We start from the raw sequence: 17,500 nt of genomic DNA on the forward strand, positions 1-17,500 counted from the left end.
GCAGGAGAGCCCCTCCTTCTTTAGTGGGTCGCTCCCCTTGGAGATCCTCTTTGCTCTTCACCCTTTGTCCATTTGCCTCCTTGTGTTCTCATTACTGGCGGCTGTGGTGGCTGTGGTGGCTGTGATGGCGGCTTTGGCAAAGGTGGCTGGGATGTTGGGGCGGCAGATGTGGTGGTGGTGATGGAGGTGGTGATGGTGGTGGTGATGGTGATGATGGTGGTGATGGTGATGGTGATGGTGGTGATAGTGATGGTGATGGTGATGGTGATGGTGACGGTGATGGTGATGGTGACGATGATGGTGATGGTGGCGATGGTGATGGTGGTGTTGATTGTGGTAATGGTCAAAGATGGTGAGAGGGAAAATAAATATGAGGGCCTGGCAATTATTGTGGTGATAGTGGTGGCGATGCCGCGTGAGGAGCTGGACATTTAGAGTATACAAATGTATTTACTGTGTAATGGCAAATTCCTCCTACATCTTGCAAGAGCTTTTCTTAGTAAGAGCCTCTCTCTGTTGTCCTTTACTGTATTTGATCTTATTTCATTCTTTTTTATTTAATTTTCTCTGATTTTGTTATATTCAGTTTAATCTTTATTTGTTCTGTTTTAATGTATTATAATCTTATTTTATTTTATTTTATTTTATTTTATTTTGTTTTATCTTTATTTTATTTTATTTCTATTTTATTTAATTTCATTTTATTTTATTTTATTTTATTTCACTTTATTTTATTTTATTCTATTTCACTTTATTACATTTTATGTTATTTCATCTTAATTTATCTTATCTTACTTTATATTTTTGTGTCATTTATCTCTCTCCGGTATCATTAAATCTTTCTTTCATTTCTCAAGTATCTCTTTATATATTTATTTGTTTGTTTATTTGTTTATTTTAAAGTGACGATATTTTTCTTCTCTCTGTTGATTTTTGTAACGATTTAATTTAGTTATATATGTATTTCAAAAAAATCATGTTAATTTGTATATGTTATCAAGATTGTTACTTGAACGGTTGACTTAATGAAATTTTTCTTCACCCAGTTGAATGAAAATAAGTTTTTGTAACAACCAGATTTCATTCAATTATATATTTTCATTTTTTATTTTTTCTTCATGTTAATTTTTGCATGTTTTCAAGACTGTTGCTTCAACGGTTATGTTTAGTTTTTAACGTTTAACAAACTGCCATTAACCTGAAGTGAATCGCTAGTAACAGCGAGGATCATACAAATAATTTCCGACAGTCGCGTCAAGCAAGGCCTCGGTTCGATTCCCGGGGTGACCGTTGGAAAATGTTTGTAAACTTGTTTGTTCATCATTTAACTTTACCTATTTATTTATTCATTATTATTATTATTTTATTCATCTATTTATTTATTTATCTATTTTCTATTTATCATTATTATAATTTTTTCGCATCCAACCAAATTATGTTTACCTGTTTGTTTATCATTTAACTATAACTATTTATTTATTTTATTTATTATTATCATTTTATTTTATTCATCATTATAATAATTTTTTCACATTCGACCTAGTTATGGACCAAAAGGTCTAAGTCGACATGCTCCTCCTTTGTAATCCTTTGTAATCCTTAACGGATTCTAAGACGCATGGCACTTTTTACTAATTAATAAAATAATTAAATAACTCAGAATAAAAGAATACATGATAACAATATATACTACACAAAAATCCAAGACGTTGTGCATCGCATCCTCGTTTATTCTCATGATTCTGAAACTACGGTTTTCTACGAAGAAGCTTGTTTCTGATTTTTACTAATTATTTTATGGTCTACGGTAGACGGTTTTATAACTTTCAAGATTAATTTCTCTTCTGAAGAAGTCAATTTATTTTAGTTATATGAAAAGCGTCGCTTCTGTACCATTTATTTATCTATTTATTTATTTATCTATTTATTTATTTATTTATTTATTTATTTATTTATTTATTTATTTATTTATTTATTCATTTATTTATTTATTTATTTATTTATTTATTTATTTATTTATTTATTTATTTTTATTCTTTATTTTATTTTATTATTATCATTATATTTATTTATTTTATTTATTTATTTATTTATTTTGATGATGATTCGGTTTAACGTTTCGAACTCCAGTTATCAGGAGGCTAGGACGGTGCCCCTCACAGAGGACTTTGTATCGTGAAATATAATGAACCATGCCCTTGGTCCAACTCGCTAACGGCAGGGTTCGAACTGCCGTCACCTTGACCTCCGCCGCAAATAGCGACGCTCTAACCCGCTCTAACACACCTAGATAGATGAATAGAATCACGTTGTAATAGCCAGAATAAATATCTTAATCCACGCCACTCAAGAGGGGACAGAGGGGGGGTGGGGGTCACCACTTATATAAGTGAAGTGGATGTACTGTGCCTTGCTGCATTGCTTCTGACCCAGGGCAATGGGCGAGATACACGGATGACCCGTCATCCATGAGGAGCTAATATGAGAGGGGGGTGGTATGGGCGGGAGGAGGTACATACCTTTGACTTGGCTACCTCTCATATAAGGGGGAAAAAGCTTTTGGTATGTAGGCTGGCTGACCGGGTTAGGGCGTCGTTACTTGCAGCGAAGGTCGAGGGGATGGCGGTTCGAATCCTGCCACCAGCGAAGTTGAACCAAGGGAATGGTTAATTAGATTCTACGCTACAAAGTCCTCTGTAAGGGGCACCGTCCTAGCCTCCCGATAGAGGGAAGTCTGTGACGTTAAACTGTATCATGTAGGCAGATACTTAGATAGACGTACCCCACAATGAGTTTGATGAAGATGGTTTTAGTTCCGTGACTACAAGGGTTTCCATATATGAATGGAATTGTTTATTAGTAGGCAGAGTATTCATGCAAGACAATTCCACTTACAAACGTATTATTAATTAAATAATTGATTAATTAATTAATTAATTAATTAATTAATTAATTAACTTATTTATTTATTTACTTATGTATGTATTTATTTTATCTATCTATTTATCTATTTATCTATTTATTTATTTATTTATTTATTTATTCATCTAAATTCATTTTTTGCGTTTTGATTTTCCCATTGCTTAGTTCAAAAGGAATTCATAAATGCGTATATAGAATTTTTCATTTCTATTGGCTACCTCCCTTATAAGGGGGAAAACTCTTGGTATATAGACAGAATATTTCTATACATTCTCTAGACTTATAACAATTATTTCTATTCGTTTATTCCTTCTTTGTAAGATTTCATAATTGTTTCGTCTTCATTCTTTGAATCTTCCGCAAATTAACGTTAGATTTCAAAACAAAATTTTTCAAAAGAATTTTTTTTATATTGTTTAAAGTAAATCCCCACGAAATAATGTATATTTAATAAAAAAGGGAATAATTATTTTAGTTGATTATGGTATAGCTTCTGTAAATGTCTCGCGATAATCGGAAATAAATGAATGTCGACAAAAAGAAAACAAAAACTGACGACGCCATTACGACGTTGTACTTGGTAAGATAGTGACCGGGAGATATCGTAGGCCGAAAATATCTACAAAATAATTTCATACAAAATACTTAATAATTACAATGGCTATTCTTCAGTATTGTGATGAAATTGGTAGTGATAATAGTTACATACAAAGGACTTGATAGATAAAGTATGCATTATTCAGTGTTGTCTTGATAATCAATAATTATGATAATTACATACGTTATTTAGTATTGTGATGATAATTGGTAATGAGGATAATTACATACAAAAGACTTGGTAATTATAGTGTATATTATCCAGAATTGTGATGATAAGCAATGATAGTAATTACATATAAACGACTTGATCATTATAGCGCATATTATCCAGTGTTGTAATGATAATTAGTAATGATAGTAATTACATAAAGACTTGATTACTATAGTGTGCATTATTCAGTGTTGTGATGATAATTAACAATGATAGAACATATTTAGTCAGTGGATTAGTGTGATATCATCGAAAGGAATTTAGCGTCGTTTGGATTCAGGTAAGTGAAGATTATGGTACTGAGCATGGTACTGAGCATGGTACTGAGCATCGATGCCATTTCGTGGGAATTTTCCACAAATTTGTGTCTCAGAAATTTGCTCACATGGGAATATATTTTTTAGCAAATTATATGTTGCAATGAACTTGTTTGTGTATATAATAACTCCTTTTTGTGGGAAAGAAATGTGGAAATCCAGATTTACTTGTGGGAATTTTGTGGAGAAAATCTCGCTCATCTGTGGGAACTAGCATAGATCACAGTGGCAACATTGGACTATACTGAGCTGTTTAAGCAAATGGTTCTTAATTTGGGGACCATAACAAGAATCTAGGAAGGAGGGATGACCTACAGTTACAAATTATGCATTTTTATATAATGTAAGGAATCTGAACATATATAAAAAAAAATCCATCACTGTTTTATTATAAGGGTAAAAATTTTCAGAATTTTACACGTACGTGATATAGAAAAATAGATATTGGTTATGTAAGTTATAATGCATCAACGTAATATACGTTTCTCTTGAGGGGCATGAGATACTATTACAAATTATATGTTCTTATATAATGTAAGAAATCTGAATATTAAAAAAAATCATCACTGTCATAAAATAAATGGTATTTTTTTAGAATTGCACACCTACGTGATATGGGAATAGAAAATTAAATATTAATGTTGTAAATTATAATACATCAACGTACTATACGTTTTTCTTGGCGGAAATCAATAGCATAAAAAGTTGCTCAAAGTGATAAACAAACTACATAGCCACTGCCACTGCTTGAGACGCCATCTTTGTTTTGGTACATTCGGAGGTCGAAGAAATTAAACTATGATAAAATCGTCTATTCAATTTTAATCTAACCTAACCTAACCTAACCTAACCTAACCTAACCTAACCTAACCTAACCTACCTACCTACCTACCTACCTACCTACCTACCTACCTACCTACCTACCTACCTACCTACCTACCTACCTACCTACCTACCTACCTACCTACCTACCTACCTACCTACCTACCTACCTACCTACCTACCTACCTACCTACCTACCTACCTACCTACCTACCTACCTACCTACCTACCTACCTACCTACCTACCTACCTACCTACCTACCTACCTACCTACCTACCTACCTAACCTACCTACCTGACCTACCTACACCTAACCTACCAAACCTACCTGACCTACCTACCTACCTAATCTAACCTAACATAACCTACCTATCTATCTAACCTAACCTAACCTACCTACCTATTTATCTAACCTAACCTAACCTACCTACCTACCTACCTACCTACCTACCTACCTACCTACCTACCTACCTACCTACCTACCCTACCTAACCTACCTAACCTACCTAACCTACCTAACCTACCTACCTACCTACAAACATCTCTTTATCAACATTTTGTTGTTACCATTAATATTTTTTACTTTTATATATTTTTTTGCGAAGTGAGACTTAATCAAAGGGGGAGGGGGTGGAGTAGTTAATGTTGAAAATCATTTATTTAAACCTAAGAACACAAGTCAATGTGGCGTAGCTTTAACACGTTTGTTCTGGCTATTACCAAACGATTTTATTCAGCTAAGGAAAAATATTTCAGCTAGAACAAGGGTCTCAACTAGACAGGGTATGTTGGATTAACATGGAAAACCTTTAGAAAACGAGAAATTCCAATATGGATTCTGTATAGTAATAACCTGGCGAAACAACGTTCTGTAGTGTATTTGCTTTAACATTTTTATTATCATTATTGATTTCTACCAAGAAAAACTTATATTGAGTTGATTGTTAGATTTTACAAAATATTTAATTTTCTATTGCTATATCGCGTAAATGTGCACTTTATAAAAATACCAGCTGAACTTTTGGAAAGATTTTGTAATGTTAAACGAAAAATTAAGAAACTTCTTGAGCCAAAGAGTGATCAGCCATTGAATCGAGCTGTCACAGCACGTGAATGAAGTAAACTCAACTCAAATATTTAAGTCTAGAATTAATAAGTACCTAATAGACGTGTGTATACACTATTAGACCAGGCCTACTAATTAACCCGTAATCCTTCATGCCTCATTTACACGGGGCAAGTTGAGAGGCAAGTGAACCATGCAAGTTACTTGTTACAAGTTATTTGCCGTGTTTGAACATCTGCTTGACAAAGAAAAGTGGACAGGCTGCCAACTTTTTTTTTTACCAAGCAGATGTTTAAACACGGCAAGTAACTTGCACGCTTGACTTGCGCCTCAACTTGCTCCGTGTAAACGAGGCTTAAGTGTAATTGTAAGTGTGAATGTTTAAGTCCAGAATTGATAAGTACCTAATAGACATGGGTATACACTATTAATCCAAGTCTATTGATTAATCCATAATCCTTAAGTAAAAGTGTAAATGTATGTGTAAGTGTAGAGGTCAATATCTTAGTCCTGACATAAAAAGTTCCTGAAAGACATAGGTATACTATTAAGCCAGGTCTACTTATTAACCCAGAATTCATAAGTATAAGTTAAGTGTAAGGGTCAATATGTAAATCAAGACTTGATAAATACCTAAAAGACATGGGTATATACTATTAGGCCAGGACTACTAATTAACCCTTTTTAATTAATATTTTAATTGACTAATTTGATTAATTTGAATTGAACAAATGAATGACAATTATTTCAATTACTCAATTTCAATCGATTAATAAATTTAATTACTTAATTTTGATTAATTGATCCTTAAGTGTAAGAGGAACTTGACACAGGTGAATGAAATCTTCAGGTATTTTCCTTAAATATTTTGGTATTTTTCTTAAAAAAACATCGAAAAATATATTTGTATTTGTTCAAATGGACACGAGTCACATAGGTCTCGCCCACAATCAACGAAATTGTTTCTTTAAACCCAAAAATATCATGAAGAAGACCTTCAAACCACCCTTATCTTGTCCAAATAAAAATTGAAAAAATTAATTCATTTGAAAAACAACGATCTGTGTCGTCTTGGACATTATCAAAAAGTAATTTCTTAAAACCAAAAAACATCACCAAGAAGACTTTAAGGGGCCTTTACTTTGTCCAAACAATTTTGAAATTTCACAAAAAAACAAAACAAAAAAAAGAAACGACGATCTCTGTCGTCTTGGACATTACCAAACATTAGTTTCTTCAAAACCCAAAAATATCGTCAAGAAGAATTTCCATCCCCCTTACTTTGTCCAAGCAATTTTGGAAAAAGCTCATTTCGTTTGGGAAGAAATTAATTTGAAAAACAGTAATTGCGTCATTTTGAACATGACAACTTTTCTAAAACCCAAAATCTAAAGATATCAAGAAGACCTCCCATCTCCCTTACTTTGCTCAAACAAAAATTGAAAAATTGCTTTATATATACATATACACAACACTGAATGAGTCCCAGTGACTAGATACATTTTCATCAACCACAATGCATGTATATATATATATATATATATATATATATATATATATATATATATATATATATATAATATAATACACACAACACTGAATGAGTACCAGTGACTAGAGATACATTTTCATCAACCACAATGCACACATATATATATATATATATATATATATATATATATATATATATATATATATAGTGTGTGTGTGTGTGTGTGTGTGTGTGTGTGTGTGTGTGTGTGTGTGTGCGTGTGCGTGTGCGTGTGTGTGTGTGTGTGTGTGTGTGTGTGTGTGTGTGTGTGTGTGTGTGTGTATCTGTCTGTCTGTCGCTTTGGACATGTACCAACACATTATCAGAGTCGTCTCGGGGGATCCGAGCGAGAATGCATTACAATTATGAGCCTTATTCCCACCGAACTTGAGGTCGATGTTATTGAGTGACTGACTCCGAAGCCCTGAAATTTCATTTAACAACTCCTCAGACGATGAAGAATTACATAGACGAATAAAAGATATCCCGGCGGTAGCTAGAATAAAATAAAAAAAAATCTACAGAAATTGTCCTCGTCTTTGTCTTCATCGTCCTCCTCGTCTTTGTCTTTGTCTTTGCGCTCGTCATCGTCTTCGTCGTAATCTTGTCATGGAAACTATTCTTAACAAAGTTCCACTATTAAAAAAACAAAACATTTCCAGTCCTCTTTAAAACAATGACAATCATTTCGAAATTATCTTTGGGATCGTCTGCTTAAACAAAAATACGATATGTCATGAGACCACACGGTAACAAATCACCAAATATGACCCTTATGCTCATAGGGAATAGGGTCGTTAATTGCGGTGAAACAAGAGTTCAGATCAGTCGACGTGTATGGAAGAACATCCATGAAGAGGCGGATTCGTACCCAGATAGATTTTTTTTTACGCTAAAGAACTCACTAACTACTTCAGAGAACCCCTCCCTCTTCCCCGCCTAATAGCAATATGGTCAAAGCAAGCTTTAATTACCGCAATCATATTAGTTATGGCTATTCTCTACACGTGTATATGCATTTGCGTGTGTGTTTGTGTCCGTGTGTCTGTCTGTCTTTACATGTCTGTCTGTCTTTGTGTCTGTTGGTGTAAGTCTGTCAGAAGAGGGCGTTCCCTTGCGTGTTTTACTCGCAATACGTGCAACACGTGCAATCCACTCCCCCCCCTTCCCCCTCCCCCTCCCCTCACAGTTACGATACCAAACTAATACACCGCTTTGTCCCCCCGAAAGAACACCTTCCACAGAGGAGACCACTTTACATCCTTCAGAAACCAAAAACCTTCGTTCTTGTGACCAAAAGCCATTTCCTGTTGCCTTTCGGAGATTCCCAAGGGTAATATCTTTCTAATCCTACTCAGGAGGCTACCCGCCCTCCAGGTTAACCGAGAACCTATCATCTAACCCCTCCCACCTCCCACCTTCCCCCTCTTCTGTTGGCCCAAGGTGGGTCGCCGTCAGGTGGGTATTTAGTACCTCACTGGTGAGGAGAACCTTTGGGATCTCAGATCTTCTTTCATCTTCGGCTTCCAGGACATCTGTCCTTTCTGTATTTAATATCTTAATAGGCGTGGACATCCATTCACCGATTTCAGCCCCTTGTTAAGAAAGGATAATAAGCCAATACTTGATAGTCTTCTGGCAGACAAGGTCTGAGATACAATTTGAGAGCCTTAACTTGATAGAAAGCCGCTTCGTCGGGAGGTGTTTTGTCCGGGGTCGTTTTGTCCAGGGGTATTTTGTCCGGGGTATTTTGTCCGGGGATGTTTTTTCGTACACTCGTTAAGACCATGGTCATGAGGATGTGTTCCTGGGATCATACTTTAACTAATTAAATAAAGGAATACCTTGTCTATTAAAGGGACGTTAGGGTGATGAAGGACGCAAAGTAGCTAAAATAAGATGGTAGTTACCTTTTAGCAAAGAAGTTATGAGAAGAACTGTCTTCGTTTCAGAAGTCTGTTCAGTGATCTTCAGTAAGTGGTGAATTCTTTGGACAGTTCTGTGTACATTTGTTTGGTTTTGCTAATGTCCGGTAGTGGGGTAAATGATATAACCTACGGATCGTAGGTGTTGCATATAAAATGTACATGGGCGCGCACGCACGCACACACACAGACGCACACACACACACACACACACACACACACACACGCGCGCGCGCGCGAATTTAAAAAAAAATTAGACACTGCGAGATACAAAGACGGGACACCACGAGCGCAGCTCCCCTTCCCGTAAGATACAACTAGGTAAATACACACACACACACACACAAAGGATTTTACAAAGGATTACAAAGGCGACAGGAGACCTTTTGGTCCATAACTAGGTCGGATGCGAAAAAGATATAATAATAAATAGAATAGAAAATAAATCAAAATTATAAGTAATGATAAATAAAATAAATAAATGCATAGGTATAGCTAAATAATAAACAAACAGGTAAATAGTGAATAATAATAAATTGACAGATAACTAATGATAAATGAAAAGCAAGCAAATGATAATGAACAGACAAATAATAACAAACAAACAAGCAATATTAAATAAATGGCAGGCATTACACACACACACAAACAAATACTGCTACCCCTTTGGATGGCAGTTGTGTAAATGAAATACAATGCAATAGAATAGAATAGAATTTATATGACAGCTCAGACTTTTAGCAAATATGGAGACCAGCTCCTAAAAATAGATCAAATGAATTTCGTCGAGATTACTTGTTGTAATTGTAATTGAAAAACAACATTTAGTGAATGATTAACATTCTTAACATTTTACAATTTGTGATTGATATAGCACATTCGTTTGTATATGTGTGTGTGTGTGTGTGTGTGTGTGTGTGTGTGTGTGTGTGTGTGTGTGTGTGTGTGTGTGTGTGTGCGTGCGTGTACGTGATATCTGTATGTTTGCCCTGGTGTTTTGTATATGTGTTTATGTGAACCGACCCAAACGCTCTCACAAGTAAGTGCGTTTATTTATTACACAGTTCGACGAGCTCAACTTCCCCGAAGTGAGTCCGTTTGTCATATTTCAAGAGATTCTCACACTCACGCAGTCGCCATCCGCTCCCACTCCTCCTCCCTCTCCCCCTCCTCCTCTCCCCCTCCTCCTCTCCCCCTCCCCCTCCTCCTCCCTCTCCCTCTCCCTCTCCCACCCCGCTCCCACATCCTCCCACATCCTCCCACCTCCCCTGCTCCTTCAGGATGGTCATCCTTCTTTCCCAGGTAATGTAGAGTCGTAATTGTGGTGTGGTGCAGTGGCTGTATCACCCATCAGGGAATAGTGAGGTTCTGTAGTGGACCACTAAGAATTAAATTTGTGTAGCTAGGTAGACAAATGTTAAGTATAGTCAGGAAAATAAGTTAATATGTTCAGAGTGAAGTGGTATAGAAAAAATAATAAAACATGAACAATTAAAAAAAATAGTGACAGCTATAGAGAACAAATACAATGTGAATATATATATATATATATATATATATATATATATATATATATATATTATATATATGTATATACATACGCATATACACAACACTGAATGGGTCCCAGTGAACAGATACACATTTTTATCAACCACAATACACTTTAATCATATATATATATTTACATTTTTCACTTATCAATTTATTTTTCATTAAACATTTAATGTGTACTATCACCAATAAGTACGCCAAGTGCGCTTACGACCTTGTTTTTCCAACTGCGTACCTCTTGATGATACAATATTATTCTGAATTCGTTCCTCTCATGCTCTAACTCGCTGATCTCGCTAACCAACCCCGGGCCGTCAATCCTAACCCACCAGCCGCTACCCACCAATCACCCGCCCAACGACAACAGCCCACCCACCATCAACGCACGCCCAGTATCCTCACCCACGACATTCACCCATCAGCCCATACTAAACCTCACAGACTCATAACCTAACCTAACCCAACCCAACCCAACCCAACCTAATCTAACCTATCCTATCCTAACTTAACCTAACTTAACCTAACTTAACTTAACCTAACCTAACCTAACCTAAATTAACCTAACTTAACCTAACTTAACCTAACTTAACCTAACTTAACCTAACCTAACCTAACCTAACTTAACCTAACTTAACCTAACTTAACCTAACCTAACCTAACTTAACCTAACTTAACCTAACTTAACCTAACCTAACCTAACCTAAACTAAACTAACCTAACCTAACCTCTAGCTCTTATCCACCAGCACACACTAACGCACGAGCACAAGCATATTCGCACGCGCGTGCCCACAGATGCACACAAATGAGCACACACACACAACACACACACACACCACACACACACCACACACACACACACACACACACACACACACACACACACACACACACACACACACACACACACACACACACACACACACACACACACACACACACACACACACACATACACACACACACACGACACATGCACACACACACGACACATCCACACACACACGACACATGCACACACGACACATGCACACACACACACACACACACACACACACACACACACACACACACACACACACACACAACATATACACAAACACACACACACATACACACAAACACACACACACGTACACTTATACATACATCTATCCATTCATCCATGCCTGCCCGCACACCACGTATTTCCTCATCACAATTCTCTCCTGAGGGTATGAGTGTGTGTGTGTGTGTATGTGGTGGGAGGGGTCAGGCCCGACGGGTAAGGGAGTGTCTGAGGCGATGGACCGGCTGGTGGCAGTGACGGTAGCAGACACAAGGAATAGCGGGTTGAAGGGACGTGGGGAAAAGGTCCAAGGGTGGGAACCCGGCAGGCCTCCGCCTGTCCGGAACTCAGGGGGTCCGGGTGTCTGGTGGGAGCGAACGGCTCCGGAGGCCAGGCGGAGGAAGGGGGGAGTGTTCGTTGTTCGTTCAGGGTCGTCGAAGTAACTGCCGTTGTCATGACGACCGTGCCGTCTCCATAGAGCGGAGGTTCTGAGCCTGTTTTCTCATATATACCGTACTTATGCAATGCTGTTTCTTAGCCTCCTGGATACCCATTCAACGCTGAAGAGACTCGCTAAGTATCCACTAACTACCAGTAGTTCTTGGTTTGTGGAGTCTCGTAGGCTCCTGTGGCCCACAAAGCATCCATAAACCCATGGTTGAGAACGACGGCCATAGAGGCTCTCCTTGTTACGGGTTCCCCTCTTTAGCGGTCCCCTCCACTGGTGTTGCCTCCACACAAAGAGAAACCTTCGTTTTTGTCTTACCCCTCCCCCTCTTCTCTCCTCCCCTTCCTCCTCCTCTTCCTCCCCTTCCTCCCACTCTCTGGAGCCGAGGTGAAATACTTTTAGTTGACACAATGGACTCTGTTGTTTTGCGTCCCCTCTTTCTCTTTCTTCTTCGTCTTTTCTTTTAATGAAGACGAAAGTCCTCTTGAGTGTCTGGTAACTTGGGGCTGAAGATCTCAGTTATCACAGGTTCTTTACTGCATCGCCAAATTAGTCTTAATTGGGTTGGTAAAGAGGAGGAGGCGGGGAGGGGTGTGTGTGATCATACTAACCCAGTAGTTTGTGTAGATGTAAATCTAATTAAAACCCGGTACCCGCCATCCCCTACCACCCCCGGCTTCTCTCCAGTAATCATTAAAGTGATTATCAAAACTCTTTCCTTTCCTTTAATGACACCTTTATGTAATTCGAAACTTCATTAAGTCTCCCGACCACTCGCTCGCTCGCAAGAACTCATCCGCTGATTACACAAAACTTCGAACTCGTCTTTGATCATCTCCCGACTCTTCCCGTCGACCTCGGAGATCGGGGAGGGGGGGGGAGGGAGGAGGAGGAGGAGGAGGTGTGGGCTTGTGGAGGGTGATGGGGTAGCCAACGCGTAGGCAGGAGACTCCTCGATACCCGAGTATAGACTCCCATCTCTCCTTCTTCCAATAAGCGAGAAGGCGAGCAGATGAAGAACTTCGTGTAAGCGAAGCGAGTTCGAGAGGCAATCCATACCGAAGATCCCGGGAAGGGAGGCGGGGGTGGGGATGGGGTGGGGGAGAAGGTTCTCAATTGAAAGAAGTTAATGGTTGCCATATCAAACCGGCAAAGAAAATTAATTCACTTCTATTCCTTCTGCTCCCTCCTTCTCTTCCTCCTCCTCCCCTCCTCCTACTCCTACTTTTCCTCTCCCTGTTCCTCCTCTCCCTCTTCCTCTCTCTCCTCCACTTCTTCCTCCTGTTCCTCTTCCACTTTCTCCTCCTCCTCTTCCTCCTCCTGCTTCTGTTCCTCCTGCTTCTCGTCCTCCTCCTGCTCCTCTTCCTCCCATTTTTCTTTCTCCCCCTCACCCCCTCCTCCCCTATTCCTCCTGGTAGTGATGATGATATTATGATAAGTACCGAAACAGCCATGTATGGACCAATAGGTCTGGTGCTGTTCGTTTGTCCATATAATTCCATGTAACTCCCATTCCTCCCCCCTCTTCCTTCCCCTCTTCTTCCCCCTCTTCTTCCCCCTTTTCTTCCCCCTCTTCCTCCCCCTCTTCTCCTCCCTCTTCCTCCCCCTCTTCCTCCCCCTCTTCCTCCCCCTCTTCTCCTCCCTCTTCCTCCCCCTCTTCCTCCCCCTCTTCCTCCCCCTCTTCATTCTTCTCTTCCTCCTCCTCCTCCTCTTCGTCCCCTTATTCCGTCCTCCTTGGCGTCCAAATCATCTCCTCACTTTACTGGGTATAAGGAACGCCCTCTGAAATAAGCTCCGACGGCTTTTAGTCAGCCGGTCGTCATGTCAGGAAATGAGCCAGTCAGTCAGCCAGCCAGAGTCAGCCAACCAGCCAGTCAGCCAACCACTCAGCGAGCCATACTTCCTATCATCCACTCACCATCCACGGCCACCCATCCATCCACCCAGCCAGCCAGGCCTCTGGTGCCTTTGTCGATCTCGCGCGTGTTTGTGTTTGTTTTTGCTTTGTGGTTATGTTTGGCCACGATTGTTGCTCTGTATATATGTGCGTCAGAATGCGGCGGTTTGTATGTTTGCAGACCTGTGAGCGTGCTCGTGTATGTCCTTGTGTGTTCGTGTGTGTGTGTGTTTATGTGTATGTATGTGTATGTGCATGTGTACGTGTTTATGTATATATGTATATGTATATGTATAATTATGTATGTGTGTGTATGTGCATGTGTTTATGTATTTGCATGTGTGTGTCTTTGTGTGTGTGTGCGCGCGCGTGTGTGTATGCGGGTCTACGTATGTATGTATTGAGCGTTCACGCACATTAACCTACACGTGAACACACGTGCACGAGCCTCTATGTGTAAATAAATGCAACGCCATAAAGATCATCGTTCATATGCGGGTAGGAGGTGACTGCAGATGTCGAAGATAACGAAGACAACGGAGCCGAAGGACCTTGGGCAATGTCAGCAAATACGGGTGTTAATGAGAACGAGGCCGAGAAATACGGGTCATCTGTGTTGTACAGGGTGGAGCAAAAGTCACTGAGTGGTTCTAAATTTCAATAACTCCCTCGTTGTTTGTCACCCCCAGAACGCCCACAGGAAGAATCGTCACCTCATGAGATCCCACCTGAGGAATTGTCACCGTCACCCCATTACGCCGAATATCAACAGTGGAATAAAGATTAGGCTAGGTTAGATTAGGTTAGGTTAGATTAGGTTAGGTTAGATTAGGTTAGGTTAGATTAGGTTAGGTTAGATTAGGTTAGGTTAGATTAGGTTAGATTAGGTTAGATTAGGTTAGATTAGGTTAGGTTAGATTAGGTTAGGTTAGGTTAGGTTAGGTTAGGTTAGATTAGGTTAGGTTAGATTAGGTTAGGTTAGATTAGGTTAGGTTAGATTAGGTTAGGTTAGATTAGATTAGGTTAGGTTAGGTTAGGTTAGATTAGGTTAGGTTAGATTAGGTTAGATTAGGTTAGGTTAGATTAGGTTAGGTTAGATTAGGTTAGGTTAGATTAGGTTAGGTTAGATTAGGTTAGGTTAGATTAGGTTAGGTTAGGTTAGATTAGGTTAGGTTAGATTAGGTTAGATTAGATTAGGTTAGATTAGATTAGGTTAGATTAGGTTAGATTAGGTTAGGTTAGGTTAGGTTGAATGAGGGTTATGCTTATTGTCATCAACTTATACAACCGAAGAATCGTAAACCCAGGATGGCCTACATAAAGAATTGTCACCCGAGGATAGCTCATTTGAAGAATTTTCATTCCGTCGAAATCTGGCGTGACGATTCTTCATGTGATCCGAAACACTGTCTCAGCAACTATATTGTCTCTCTTGCTGTGTGGGCTGTTGACCCATCTTGCTGAACCCCTATATCGAACTTAAGGTCGTTTAATGAAGAAAGTATCACAATTTCCAACCCATCAGTGACTTTTGGACCACTCTGTACAATTATCATAAAAAAGTAAGCATCATCACCCAGCCTCACTCAACTCATCACACTTCACCGATCACCGACAGAATGCCATAAGCAACAAATATTATTGATAAACAGCGACGGGCTAAGCCAGCCACTGTGGTGAGGTACAGAGACCCCATCGCCCATCCAGAGGATAGATCGGTCCTGTATTGGACCATTTAGACTATGGAAACATGTAATGACTTGAGGTGTAGCGGCAGTGGTGGAGGGTACGAAAAGGCGGTACCATAGAAATGAACAAGATTAACAGTAATCGGATTAGAATTAAGTGACCCTGGATATTAAAAGGGTTAAAAAGGGTTAAGCTAGACTACAAACCCATCTATACTGACGGGGGGGGGGAAGGGAGTTGATACATTGGTGAATAAAATCGTCTGGCGGCAGACAGGAGGAACGGTACGGAAGGTCGCTGTGTAGGTTAGCATTTGTCTAACCAACTTCACTCACCACATTACACTTCACCGGAGCACTATCACAGTCGATTAAAGACGGGACACTATAAACAAGTAAAAAACCCAGGACTGAAAACGATAAACAAAGAAAACGTGCTTTCATATGTTGACAAATCTAACAATGTATGGTTTGATGTACAAAAGTAGATTTCTGGGTGACAAAATGTGTGGGAAAGTTGGTGAACCATTATGAACAAGGCGTGGGTGTTGCCATTGTTGGGGGAACCTTTTGGGTGATGACGGTGAGGGCGGATGGAGCTGTGGTCTGTGGGTGGGGGGAGGGCGAAAGGTTAGACGCGAGGTGGGGGGTGGGGCCTTCCGTGGTGGGCGGACCGCATGAGGCAAAAGTTGTGGTGAAGTTTCTCAATACATCTCGAAGCGTGATTAGGACGTCCTTTAGAGGTGATTTTTTTGTAATACTTTGGCGGGTTTTGGTCCTTATTACACTTGATACTGTTTATGTCAGTTATGCTTATCTTGTTTATCTGTTTGAATACAGGTTACTTTTATGTTGAAACCGAGTAGTACTTAAAACAGGAACTATAGAATGGAAATTTCTCTCTAGACTATAAACGTTTGTATGTTTACATGTAAACGTTATTCCTTTAAGTGCACATACACACACACACACGGTAAAACGCACACATGGACAAGCGTAAGTTTATACGTGGACAAATATTTGTATACATGCACATGAATGAAGGGATGCGCGTACGCACACACACACACACACACACACACACACACACACACACACACACACACACACACACACACACACACACACACACACACACTCGGTGGCACAGTTGGTAGAGCGCTGAACTGGGAAGCAGAAGTGCTCCCAGTAGCCAGTTCGAATCCTGCCCAGGGCCGAAATTATTTCGGTATCGCTGTGCCTCGGGTCGTTACTCTGACTCTCGTGGGCGGGGAGTTGGGTGTGTGTGTGTGTGCAAGGTCATAGCATTACCCATAGATCGGACCTACGAGCTCTGAGCTCTCTTCCAGGAGGGAAATAGCTGTCGATCACGAGTCCAACACGTGATCCAAAGGCCAAGTGAATACACACACACACACACACACACACGCACGCGCACACACACACTCACACTCGTGTATATATACGTACCA

The sequence above is a fragment of the Oratosquilla oratoria genome, chromosome 28, assembly GCF_046742065.1.
Source record: "Oratosquilla oratoria isolate Oo_2021 chromosome 28, ASM4674206v1, whole genome shotgun sequence".
In the NCBI taxonomy this organism is placed as follows: domain Eukaryota; kingdom Metazoa; phylum Arthropoda; class Malacostraca; order Stomatopoda; family Squillidae; genus Oratosquilla; species Oratosquilla oratoria.